Source organism: Sinohyriopsis cumingii, chromosome 10, assembly GCF_028554795.1.
Source record: "Sinohyriopsis cumingii isolate HCF-2022 chromosome 10, ASM2855479v2, whole genome shotgun sequence".
NCBI classification, from domain to species: domain Eukaryota; kingdom Metazoa; phylum Mollusca; class Bivalvia; order Unionida; family Unionidae; genus Sinohyriopsis; species Sinohyriopsis cumingii.
This window is the reverse complement of record NC_142970.1, coordinates 89,333,089-89,348,173: the sequence shown is the minus strand read 5'-3', so window position 1 is coordinate 89,348,173 and position 15,085 is coordinate 89,333,089. Positions and strand designations below refer to the sequence as shown.

General features: G+C 34.8%; 1 protein-coding gene across 5 annotated transcripts in view; it reads right to left on the bottom strand.

Annotated features, from left to right (window-relative positions):
• Positions 1-15,085, bottom strand: part of LOC149790563 (uncharacterized) — a 253,953-nt gene that overhangs the window by 208,763 nt on the left and 30,105 nt on the right. The gene's annotated exons all lie outside the window — the stretch shown is intronic.

Genomic DNA, 15,085 nt, shown 5'->3' with positions numbered 1-15,085 from the left:
AGGGAGTGTAACCATAAGTATATTAGTATGATGGAGTGAAACCATAAGTACAGATCACGGTAGTATGCGGGAGTGTAACAATAAGTATAGTAGTATGAGGGAGTATAGCCATAAGTACAGATCACAGTAATGTGAGTGAGTGTAACCATCAGTATAGATCACGTTAGTATGAGTGAGTGTAACCATCAGTATAGATCACGGTAGTATGAGTGAGTGTAACCCTAGTACAGATCACAACAGTAAGATGGAGTATAAGCATGGGCGATAGCCGTATAGTCGATTAGTCATCGAACTGATCAAACTATGTTGCAAGATTTTCCGACTCTTACTAAGGCTGTGACTACATTTCATTACTGTGCCGAGAAAACTAAGCCTTTTCGAAAGGCTGACAAGAAGTTATTAAGAAGCATTACAAAACACTGTTGTAAAATAATGTACAGACAGTCCACAGCAATAACACCATGCACGAGGGGTATGGTAATATAACATTCACTTGGACATTAGAGCAACTTGTACCAACGTTTCTCCGTGCTCACAAAACATCGTCAGTTTTGGCGTGACGAAATTTCCGAGGTGTGGGTAAATGGAAGGAGCATACAACATAATGACCTTACATGGGTAATCGCTGTATCTTGCATCTTCTTAAATCCGGCTTAAAATCAAAGAATGCAGAATTTTCAAGAGTGTCCGCTGTGATATCCAGTTTTGTTCTTAAAAAAATTAAATTGTTACTCATTTGTGACAATTTTTATTGACGTAATCAATGCATATATGAAAGTTTCAAATGACAGACATCAGCCGCAATACTCTCTCTCTCTCTCTCTCTCTCTCTCTCTCTCTCTCTCTCTCTCTCAGCTGTATTGTTCTTTGGGTCATTCAAGTCCTTTTACAACGTACTAACATCTACTAAATAAATACACTAAATATAATGCTTACATTTCGTATGCTTAGCAAAACTAAAATTTAAATAATGTGACGAATGTATGTGCGCAATTAACAAAACTATGTAATTTTCAATGACAAGTCTCTGTGTAGTCCAATAAAAAATATGTACGTTTCAATGGCGAAGTCTGTGTAGTCCAATAAACCCGTAATTTTCAATAACAAGTCCCCGTGTAATCAAATAATACTAAGTAATTCTCAATGACAAGTCTCTGTATTGTCCAATAAAACTATGTAATTTTCAATTAAAAGTCTACGTAGTCCAATAAAACTGTAATTTTCAATGACAAGTCTCTGTGTAGTCCAATAAAACTGTAATTTTCAATGACAAGTCTCTGTGTAGTCCAATAAAACTATGTAATTTTCAATGACAAGTCTCTGTGTAGTCCAAAAAACTTAAGTCACTTTCAATGACTAATATCTCCGCACAGTCCCATAAAAACTAAGTCATTTTCAATGACTAACGTATCTGGACAGTCCCATAAAAACTAAGTCATTTTCAATGACTAACGTATCTGGACAGTCCCATAAAAACTAAGTCATTTTCAATGACTAACGTATCTGCACAGTCCCATAAAAACTAAGTCATTTTCAAGGAGGAAGGACACTGGAGTGGGGAGTTCCAGCTTTATATCGATTAAGTTCACCAATTCCCACATTCCTATGGACGCCCACAAAAAGGGGCGCGGGAGGGGGAGCTTTCCCGACCCCGTTTTCAACTCTAAACATGTTTTGGCCAACATGAATAAAACTTGATAGCTGACCACAACATGTTTGCTACCCACCCACCCCACCCTGAAAACAATTATATGGGCGCCCCTCACATTCCCTGTGAGTACAATGAAATAATGATACATGAAATGAATATATTTACTTAATAAACTTAATCGCTGACAGACTTTCACTTGTACGTTTATCCCCTTTCTGTAAATAATTATCCTTTTCATAAAACAAAGAAGGATACAACTGTTGTTGTTGTACGGTTTAACGCCATTTTCAGCACAAGATAGGCTATACATGTGGCAAGTATAAATGGTGGAGGAAGAACCCGGGAAAACCTCTGAAAGAACCATCGACCCACGAGAAGAATAAAATTGTTACATACTTGACGTAACATAAACGTTATCATTACGGCATGACAAAGATACTATTTGCGCTGTACTGCATGGCGAAGGTTATATGCGCTATTTGGGACTTTTCTTTCAAGGAAAACGAACCTATTGTTTTGCCTAATTTATATTTTTCCTTGAATTTTTCCATAAATTAAACTTCTGGAATACTCGTAACAAATCGGGAAACTCTTCCAATTTTCTATCAAACCGATCTCTAATATAAGAACACCGCCTGAGTGGAATTTCGTCTGGTTTGTTGTTTCACTGCATATATACGTTGTTTAATGCTAAGGCAATTAGAGTTAAGTGGCTTGCCCAAGGACACACTACGGTAGCCAACAAAGACTGGTCTGGTGGGTTTGATTTTACCCGCATAATACATGAGTCACCGCGGCTTCCATGTAAAAAAAAAAAATCAACAAACGATCCCCTTAAAAAGCAATTAATTATCCATATAACGGGTTGATCACCAAGCAGGATAGTTGAAAATGACAAATTCAAACATAAGTTCAGAAATGCCAAAAACAATCGATAATATCGTTCCAGAATTTTAATTCATTATGCTTTTACTTTTGCTAATAAGTTTATAAAATTGTATGATTTAGGTTTCTTAGATCAATTTTGCTGCATATGAAAGATGGTGTATTTATCTGAAGAATCGGTCTCTAACTCCAGTGTACAGTATTAGCCTCTACTCCACCCCACCCACCTCCCGTTCATGTCCTTGCGTATTATTTAAACATACTGCACTTCTTAAGTGAAGTATGCCAATCAAAAGAATAAAGCGATGAACCAGCACAAGTTGGAAAATAATAGACCTGCCTAATGTATCCCTCTGGCAACAACCCAAGACAGCTGATAAGTTGTAAAAATTGAGCATGTGTTACGTAAGTACTCAATGAATAAAGATGCAGTAAACATTTGTTGTGGTACAAGTTGCATTGTTGTTCACTGCCAGCTGCAGTCTTGATGTGCAGATTACACAGGCCTGTGTGAAGGGCTCTTTCAACTGTTATCATGTTAAAATGACGTAAAGAAAACATTAAGATTCATTCCTGGCTGGTGTTGAGCATTCAATTAACATTCTTGTTACAACTTGTGGATATTTTGAAACACTATCACAGCTTATGTAACGGAACATGTCAGCCAAAACAAATATTCAACTATTAACCATATCACCGCTTATATAACGGGCATGTTAGCAAAACACCAAAATAGTAACCATATCACAGCTTATGAAACGGTCATGTTAGCAAAAACACCACAAATAGTAACCATACCAGAGCGTATATAACGGGCATGTTAGCAAAACCACAAAAATAGTAACCATATCACAGCTTAGATAACCGACATGTTAGCAAAAACACCAAAATAGTAACCATATCACAGCTTTTATAACAGGGCATGTTAGCAAAAACACCAAAATAATAACCATATCACAACTTATACAACGGGCATGTTAGAAAAAACACCAAAATAGTAACCATATCACAGCTTGTACAACGGGCATGTTAGCAAAAACACCAAAATAGTAACCATATCACAGCATATATAACGGGCATGTTAGCAAAAACACCAAAATAGTAACCATATCACATCTTATATAACGAGACAATTTAGCAAAACACCAAAATAGTAACCATATCACAGCATATATAACGGGACAATTTAACAAAAATACTCAAATATTAACATTATCAGAGCTTAAATAACGGGAAAATGAACACTCGGGTAAGATCCATATAAGTGTTCTGAAACTTTTAACTCTTGATCACTGTCGTGCTGTTCGAGTGTACAGAGTAAATGAAAACGTTTCCGGATATGTGTCTAAATTAAATTTAAATATCTGTTTAAAATCTAAATCAAATACAAATATTTAATTAAAATCTAAATCAAATTCAAATATTAATTAAAATCTAAATCAAATTCAAATATCTCTTTTTAAAATTTAAATCAAATTTAAAAACCTGTTTACATTCCAAATCAAATTCAAATATCCTTCTACAATTAAAATCAAATTTAAATACATGTTTCAACCCTAAATCAAATTTAAATATATATTTGAAATCTAGATCAAATTCAAACATCTTTTATAAATTCCAATCAAATTTAAATATATGTTTACACCCTAAATCAAATTCAAATATCTATTTGAAAACTAAATAAAATAAAAATATGTTTGAAATCTAAATAACAACAAGAAGTAGCTGAGAAAATGTCTGTCTTAAATTAAAATCATATTATAATAAGATTGTTGCCCACTTAATATGCAATGCAGGAAGTCCTCTCTGTAATAATTTTATGACTTGCATGATGATAATTGTATGATTTATATAATGAAGATTGCATGATGTATTACCTATATTATAACAATTATATGAATTATATGATAATGATTGTATGACTTATATGATGATAACTGCATGACTTACATGATGATTATATGACTTATGATGATAATTGTATGACTTATATGACGATTGTATGATTTACATGATGACTGTATGACTTATATGATGACTATATGACTTATATGATGACTGTTATATGATGACTGTATGACTTATATATGACCTATATGATGACTGTATGACTTATATGATGATGATTATATTGCTTGTATTATGACTGAATGACTTATATGATAATTGTATGACTTGTATGATAATTTTATGACGTATATTATGATGATTGGATAACTTATATGTTAAGTTCTGACTTATAATAACTGTATGACCTATATTATGATAATTGTATGACCTTTATTATGATGTTATAATAATTGTATGATATTATAATAATTGTATGACTTATATCATGATGATTGTATGGCTTATATTATCATGATTGCATGACTTATATTACGATTGTATGACATATTATTATCATTGTATGACTTATAATATGATGACTGTATGACCTATATTATAATAATTTTACGATATATTATAATAATTGTATGACCTATATTATAATAATTGTATGACCTATATTATGATGATTGTATGACATGCTAATTATATTATAATAATTGCATGACCTATATTATGATAATTGTATGACACTATGATAATTGTGCGAATTATAATGGGATTATTGTATGACCTATACTGTGATAATTGTATGACTTATATTACGATGACTGTATGACCTATATTATAATAATTTTACGATATATTATAATAATTGTATGACCTATATTATGATGATTGTATGACATACTAATTATATTATAATAATTGTATGACCTATATTATGATGATTGTATGACATACTAATTATATTATAATAATTGTATGACCTATATTATGATAATTGTATGACACTATGATAATTGTGCGAATTATAATGGGATTATTGTATGACCTATACTGTGATAATTGTATGACATGATAATTATATGACTTATATTATGACGATTATATGACACATTACTTACAATAGTTACATGACCTATATGATGATAACTGTATGACTTATATCGTGATAACTGTATGATATATTACGATAATTTTATGACATTTTATGATACAGTAATTGTATAGCCTATACTATAATTTTATGAGTTATATAATGATAATTGCATGACTTTTGTATGATAATTGTATGACTTTTTTTAGTCAAACTCATACTGACTATAATGACTCATGTATCACGATCCATACAGACTGAAATCAAAAGAAAGCTGATCTGACAATTGTAATGCCTGGATAGTGCCGTCCTTACACTCTCTGTGCACCTTTGCGGTTCCGGGTTCAAATCGTGTCAGATACATGCAATGTTAAGTTGTCCCGGATCACAGTTCAGAATATTTTTTTTATTTATGATTTTAGAGTTTGTTGTGCCTTAAAATGAGCATCATACACCAACGTCTGGACCGACAAGATTGTATAACCTATATGATACATTTTGAAAACTTGAACGTGGACGTCAAGATTGTATAACCTATATGATACATTTGGAAAACTTGAACGTGGACGTCAAGATTGTATAACCTACATGGTACATTTTGAAAACTTGAACGTGGACGTCAAGATTGTATAACCTATATGATACATTTTGAAAACTTGAACGTGGACCGTCAAGATTGTATAACCTATATGATACATTTTGAAAACTTGAACGTGGACGTCAAGATTGTATAACCTATATGATACATTTTGAAAACTTGAACGTGGACGTCAAGATTGTATAACCTATATGATACATTTTGAAAACTTGAACGTGGACGTCAAGATTGTATAACCTATATGATACATTTGGAAAACTTGAACGTGGACCGTCAAGATTGTATAACCTATATGATACATTTTGAAAACTTTAACTTGTTCTATTGTAAATATTTGCATACAGGAATGGAGTTAATTTATCCGTAACATGTGTATGCATATAGGCATGTGCATAAAAATGGATAAAGCTTAGACATGAGTAACATGTGTATGCATATAAGCACGTGCATAGACATAGATACAGGGTATGCATGAGTAACGGATAGAAGCATGGATCAATGCATGAACGTGGGTGCGCATACATTCGTAAATTGCCAGCACTCTTCCCCGTACGAGAAAAAGGTTAACGATGAAGATAATTCAATGTTGGTATCTAAATCTAGATGAGATTTGCCATTATGCTCCAAGCGCAATTATCTAAGGTTAAGGTCTACAACGTTATTTTACTGGTCGGAAAACTTGTAATGCTTCTCATATAGTTTGCTGTCTAGAATTTGAATCCACTACTGATACTAATCAGGCAAAGTAAAATATTTTGTAATGAGGTTAAGATCTTTGACGACTTCACTCAGATGTCCTTAATCTTTGTAAATATTCTTCCTGTTGACCTAAGAAAATGACCCGAATAGTCTATTGTACTCGAGGCAATGACTAACAACATGGGCTAGTTATAGTGCCTGAAGAAAACTTTGGCAGAAACCATGTTTTCCGATAAATTTAGTAAGTTATACATCACTTATAATTGCCATTAGTGGCATTTTTTTAACCAAACGTTACCTAGTTACCAGTCAGTAGATATTAAGCACAATTTTGCAGTAGATATATTTATGTCAAATGAAGAGGGTACCAAACGATCAAGCAAGGATAACCACAGCATTGACATCAAAAGTAACAACCACTTTGATGTGTGCAGCCTTGATAGCGCAGATGTAAAGCGCATGTTTTAATGTGCACCTCTTCAACCTGGAGTTCATGCACGTTCTGCCACGCGCAATGGCACGTGGTTGTAAAAAGTTGATGGCTTTCCCCCCACAAAATTCCATCTTTCTCCACCTATAAAACCATATTACACCATCTGATCCGTCGGGAGCGCCGTAGAATTTTGTAGAGCCTATTGAATAATCGACCTTTATTAAATTGTGGGTCTTACACGAGTGCCATAATCGACCTTTATTAAATTGTGGGTCTTACACGAGTGCCATAATCGACCTTTATTAAATTGTGGGTCTTACACGATTGCCTATTTGATGCAAATTTATGTAACGGGATTAACATCGACCTTCATTTAATGGAGCATCTAACACTAGTGTTCAGTTCATGTTAACTTTATGTAATTAGTTGAATGCAGACCTTAATTAAACAGGGAATCTTACACAAGTGTTAATTTTGTATCAGATTTATTGTATGCTTAACAGTCCACCATAATTAAACACGTGATATTACACCGGTGTTCCTTAAGTATCAAAATTATGTAATTGGTTGAATATTGACCTTAATTAAAACAGGATCTTACAGGGGCCCCGGGTGGCCGGGTGGTCTACTGCGCTCGCCTTTACATGTCACTGACATCTCACCTTTGTCTGCGTGGTTTGGAGTCAGGGGCTCAAGAAAGCTTACAAGAAGCGTCCCGTGGGTCTGTGGTTCTTCCCGGAGTTTTCCCGGGTTCTTCCTCCACCAGATATACTGGCCGACATATATTACCTATATGCTGAATTATGGCGTAAACACCACAACAATAGCAATAACAACAAGAACAACATGATCTTTCATGATGAATCATTTGATATCAAATTATGAAATCGATTGAATATCAACCTTTATTAAACTTAGCATCTTACACTAGTGTTCATTTCATATCGAATTTATGTAACAACTTGAATACCCATCACCCTTCGTTAAACAGAGGATCTTACACGAATCTTCATTTCATATGAAGATTATGGAATGAATTCAAAATCGACTATCATTAAACAGGATCTTATATGTTTTTTGTTTGATATCAAATTTATTAAACGAATATCATACGCCAAATCTGCTTAATTTTCATGTTCAACAAGCTTCATAATATATGTGTCAAATCAACTTAAATATAAAAATTATATTTATTTTATAACGTTAAGGACTTTGCATGAATCAAAACGTTTTCATAACACGCTAGTTACTGTTTCTCCAGAGTTAGACATAATCAACTACGTATGTGTGTGGCGTTGCTAAGTGCTACGCCACAGTGTAACGCAATTGCTACGACATTTTATGACGAAACATATTATACCATGATGCAAACAAACTTGAATTTTTATGGGGAAAAATGTTGACATTTATAATCACAAAAATACATTATAAACCTATTTTTTATTGTGTTGAATTTCTGTATCTTTCTGGTTTCGTCCGTCTGTCGGTCACTCCTGTCTACTAAAGTTGTAATATTATTTTGAGGAGAAGAAGAAGTATATTTAACATTAGTATACTCAAATTTAATAAGCAAGTTCAGATTTTGTCTTAAAAAGCATTGTGCCAGCTTTGCAGAATATTTAATAAAACCCGCGACAACCATATTAAAGAGTCATTCTTCAGTGCGTGTTTCGACATACTCCACAACAATAAAAAAAAAAAGAATTCGAAACTTTGCAAACAGAGCAGTATAACAATTCGGAGAAATTTGGACGAACCCACGATGGTAAGGGACCATGTGAATTTTATCGTTTGAACCATTACTTTTTTTTAAAAAAGAATCTCATGTATACTGCTATATCACCACTCTTGTATGCAGTTATATTACCACTATTGCATACAGCTATATTACAACTCTTGTATACAGCTATATTACCACTCTTGCATACAGCTAAAATAAACATTTTTGTATACAGTTATATTATCACTCTTCCATACAGCTATATTGCCACTCTTGCATAAAGCGATAACATCACTCAGGCATACAGCTATATCACCACTCTTGCATACTGCTATATTACCACTCTTGCATATAGTGATATTACCACTCTTGTATACAGCTATATCACCACTCTTGCATACTGCTATATTACCACTCTTGCGTATAGCGATATTACCACTCTTGTATACAGCTATATCACCACTCTTGAATACAGCTATATTACCACTCTTGCATACAGCGATATCACCACTCGTGCATACAGCTATATCAACACTGTTGCATACAGTTATATCACCACTCTTTCATATAGCTATATTACCACTCTTGCATACAGCTATATCACCACTCTTGTACAGAGTTATATTGCCACTCTTGAATACAGCTATATTACCACTCTTGCATACAGCTATATCACCACTCTTGTATAGAACTATATTACCTCTCTTTTATACAGCTATACCACCTCTCTTGTATACAGCTATAGTACCACTCTTGTATACAGCTATATTACCACTCTTGCATACAGCTATATCACCACTCTTTCACACAGCTATATTAACACTCTTGCATACAGTTATATCACCAATCTTGCACACAGCTAAATCACCTCTCTTCTATACAGCTATGTCACCACTCTAGCATAAAGTAATATTACCACTCTTGAATACAGCAATATTACCACTCTTGCATACAGCTATATTATCATTCTTGAATACAGCAATATTACCACTCTTGAATACAGCAATATGACCACTCTTGCATACAGTTATATCACCACTCCTGCATACAGCTAAAAATCACCTCTCTTGTATACAGCTATATCACCACTCTAGCATACAGCAATATTACCACGCTTGCACGGGGCCCCGAGTGGCCGAGTGGTCTAAAGCGCTCTCCGTTACGGATCACTGCCATCTCACCTCTGTCTACGTGGGTTCGAATCTCTGAATCGACCAATGCGGCTATGTGAGAAAGCTTGCCAGTAGCTTCTCGTGGGTCGGTGGTTCTTCCAGGGGTTTTGCCGGGTTCTTCCTCCACCATTAATCCTGGCCGCCATACATAGCCTATCGTGTGCTGAAAAATGGCGTTAAACCCCACAACAACAACAACCACACTTGCATACAGCAATATTACCACTCCTGAATACAGAAATATCACCACTCTTGCATACAGCTAAATGATCGCTGATTCACTGGCCCTATGCTTCTACTGTCAAAGAAACCTAATTAAAAACGTATGTTAATGGTTAATCTCCAGCATTTAGTGTTTGTAAGAATATTTGAGTCTAATTACCGTTGTCAACTTACAAAGTAGATTTACGACAAGAAGAACTTAAAAATAAAGATTAACCTGAATGGAGGAGACTCGGTGATATGTGGCACCACTGTTTGAGATTCATGGGGTTAAATGAACGGCAAATTGTAATATAGTCAGATGAACAAAAACATTTAGAAACTAAAAATAACTGAAGACTGAAAAAGCAATTGTTCCCTTTACCACGAAATATGTCATAATATCAACAACAAAGGCACTGTTTCAAAATGTGCATGTTAATGTATTTTTATCGAGCTCTTCTCTCCATACGAACTTTTGCCTTTCCTTCTTCTAGAAACAGGAATGAGTGATTGCAAGAGCTGAAAAGGTACAGACGGAAGGGTTCTCTTAAGATGTATTTTGTGTACTAAGAAAAGCTAAATATACGTCACACAGAGCATACATAACCAATAACTCTTGTAAACATAACACTTAATATCAGCTGTAAAGAGCACGCATAAACCAAAAGTTCTGGTGACGATTAAACTCAATATATGCCAAAGAGAGCGCGCAATTAACTTAACACTCGGCTAAAATTAAGCTTAATATAAACTTTAAAATTACGCATAAACCGAAACACTCTGGTATCAGTTAAACATATGCCATACAAATATTCATAAACCTAAAACACTCTGGTGTAAATTAAACAAAACATACCCTAAAATATGCATAAACCTAAACTTCTGGTGTCAGCAAAACATGTGACAAAAGAGTATTCATAAGCCTAAGATCAATACACTTATTCAATGATGTAAGACTCATGAAACAAGAGGCATTTGCCCACGCAGTCCATCCACATATTCCATGGCGACTATTAATGATTAGATACCGCTTGTCCGAAGGCATATATCTTTGGGAAACGTTACCTATCCATACATCGGTGAAAATAAATGTGACAGTCATGCGGATTACTATATTAGACAGATAAGCTAAGGTTCGTGCTAATCTTTCCATCATTGTAGATACTGCATAAGCAAGACAAGCACCAGCCAGCTATAAAACTAATCGATCTTATCATCAAAATTCTCTCTCTCTCTCTCTCTCTCTCTCTCTCTCTCTCTGACAAATGTTTCATTCAATTGCGTGTGTATGTATGTATGTATGTATAATAATAATAATAATAATAATAAACTATCTTTAACGAGGATAACACATTTGGTCATGGCTGACCCATCTGCCATGTGGTCCTCAGAATGTATATATGTATGTATGTGTGTGTGTGTGTGTGTGTATGTGTGTGTGTGTGCGTGCGTGCGTGCGTGCATGCATGTATGTATGTATACGTACGTACGTACGTACGTATGTATGTATGTATGACAATAACTACGCGGACAGAGGTGAGATGTGAGTGATCCGTCAGGAAGGGAGCACCTTAGATCATTAGACTACCAATGGCCTGTACAGCTAGATAACAAAATGGCTGTTTATGTGTTTAACTATCAACAAAGTAATAACATGGCTATTTATATGCTACATAATCCAGAAGGTAAGAAAAGCGATTTTTTTTATGAAGGCGTATATCATTATGTTTAATTCATCATACGTCTCGTGCAATGTGACATCTAAACCTACAAAAAGGAAATTAATAGCTACATTTTATCATTAAAAATTGGCTTTTTCTCGCCTAATTACTAATCAGTTGAAAGAAAAGCATAGACTCCCCTAATTACAAATCGGTTGTAATGAAAGCAAAGATTGTCCTTTATCATCTCACAGTGGAAGAATAATGAGCACGTGCGATTATAACAAATCCCGTTACTCACCGATATCTGATGCTATCTTGGGCCTTTCACCTTGGCGCCTCGTTATCTACTGCTGTAAATTGTGCACAGTATTAGAGGAACGACTTAAATCTCTCTCTCTCTCTCTCTCTCTCTCTCTCAATGAATCCTGTGTAGTCTGTGAAAGTTTGGGAAAGAATTATGTTGCCGTCTGCTTAAAACGATTCAGAACTCTGGTTCAGTATTACATATCAGGGCATTTAAACATTGAAGAAAAATAGAACGACATTTCGCCCGGAGAGTACAAGGTTTTCCTCCAAGACTGCCGAAATACCGAAAGGATCTGCTACACTAAACTACATCCTGTTTTGGAATGATTACAATGGCAGATCGCATATAAGTAAAAGCTTCTATTTTTAGGTCGCATGTGTAGAACATCGGCAAACCTAGGTGTTAAAAAGATTTTCCTCTGTACTGTGGTAATTTGATTTCTGACCCCAAACATAGTTACAGTTCTTCGGTATATGTGTTGTATTACATAACATTCACTGGCAGATTCCCTGACAAATCAACAAGGAAACACTTAATTAGGACAAAAATACAGGTAGTCGAGGAGAGAAAACATTAAAAGAGTATCAATTGTTATAAATTTATCTATGCAAAAATTGCACCACTTATAGAACTCGCTTTTACTGACTCAAGCAGAAATTGTGGAGTACACGACATTAATCCGTACTGGAGAAATGGAAGCAAGTTATGTGTGTGTTGTGGTTTTCCCATATGTGATGGCCATATGCTACACATATCAATGAATCGTTCATAACCTTCAACGACAGAAACCATTTGATGGAAAGTCCATTCTCAGATACCGCCAGAGATTTTGCTTTTATTTCTGGTATCAGTTATATGATAATGTATTAATAATGCTACTTGGTGGTTTAAACGATATCTCAGAATGATTGGACCGCGAGTCTTGGATTAATGTGATAAGACTACATACCAAGTATTCCATTGGTCCTCGAGTCATGGATTAATGTGATAAGACTACATACAAAGTATTCCATTGGACCCGACCGCGAGTCATGGATTAATGTGATAAGACTACATACCAAGTATTTCATTGGATATCGAGTCATGAATTAATGTGATATGACTACATACCAAGTATTTCATTAAGATAAAGGATAGTATTTATTCCATTGATTACAGAACTTATAAAGAATATAATTCAAAATCTTTCACGCAGCTTGAATGAGCCATTCAAAAGTTTCTCTTTCAAACACAATCGATAAAATGATACTTTCATTTATGTGTTTGAGATTGTTAAAATGATTTGTTTATAACGTACTTTTGTTTATGCGAACTAATGAAAAAAGAGATAGTCTCCGCACATGCAGTCACGGATGATAAAGGAGCGTAGCGGATTGACTCCCGTGGCTTGCGACGATTGGCATAGGTGTATCTCGATTTTAGATTAGTAAAATCAATAATAAAAATACGCAGTTGCTTTTCACTTGATATATTGAAAGTATGGGTTTATAGTTGTTAGCCAGAATATTTTCGATTAAATTACCTTATCTATCTGCATAAACATCGGCGTAGACGATACGGCAACAATAGGTCACAATGGTGGTATTATTTTACTGGCGTTTGCAGTGATTTGTTAAGCAGGTTGATAAATATTCGTGTGAAGCGAGGCAATTTCTGCACAGGTGAACACTGGTGATAATGGAGCGTATTTGATTGTATCCGTGTCTTGTGACCAAGTCATATATCACGCAGATTCGATGGGCATGGGTTGTATCCCGTGTCTCGCGACGAAGTCTTGTACCACGCAGATTCGATGAGCATGGATACAACGTAATGTTGTTGAACTTTACTACACCAATAACATTTACAACTTTCTTATATCCAAAAATGAAATATGTCAGTCAAAATACATCACCAGTAACGATAACTGTCCGTAAGGCTAACTGAACCGTTTTTTCTCATAGGCACACTAAAAAAAGGGGAACTCCAATGGGCAACAGAATATCATAACTTTTATACGTGCCAATCAGATCGCCGCTGTGTCGATTAAATCGATTTTATTCAGATAAATGAACGATGGAAAATGGCAGAGATGTTCCACTCTCTCCAGACATTTGTTTCCTTTCCCCACACTATGGCATTTTATTGTAAGCAACATTTACGGTATCGCTCATGTAACAATTTGTCACAAATGGTACATTTGTTGATTTTAATGGCATATTTAACACGTTATTGTCTATATCGTACAGACGAAATGGAAGCTTGAGTGCCACAAACGTCTCTTCCAGATCATTCTTGCTGCCAGACTTCAAAGATTAGCGTAATTGTTTGCTTAATACAATGTAATCGTTCTGTTCTAACATTCCGTACGTACGGCATTGTAACATAAACATGCTGTGTGTCTACTTAGCAAAATTATAACCAAGAAAATTAAGAAAAGAAAGAACATAGACGTGAAACAGTATCTTAAAAGAATATAAAATATGTTCGCTCTCTTAGAATGGCAAAAACAAAATGAAATTTTAAGAGGGCCGCTTACAAATAAACAGAAATTAGTAACTTGTGTGGAGCCATTATGTCGTGCTCGACCCCAAATATTATAGGTATCTTTGATAAATAAAATCTACACCTCACGGGACTCGATTGCATTTATATACGGCTTGACATTATGTAAAGCATTCTGCATGATGCATGTGGTATACATACAAAGACTGGATATGAATGTATTAGAATGAAAGTGCAGCCATGACTTTTTGTAACGATTTGCTATTAAGATATATCAGACTCTATTAGGACTCGGCCATTTCATTTTTAGGAGGTGTGGAGCACTCTCTTGAACGTAAA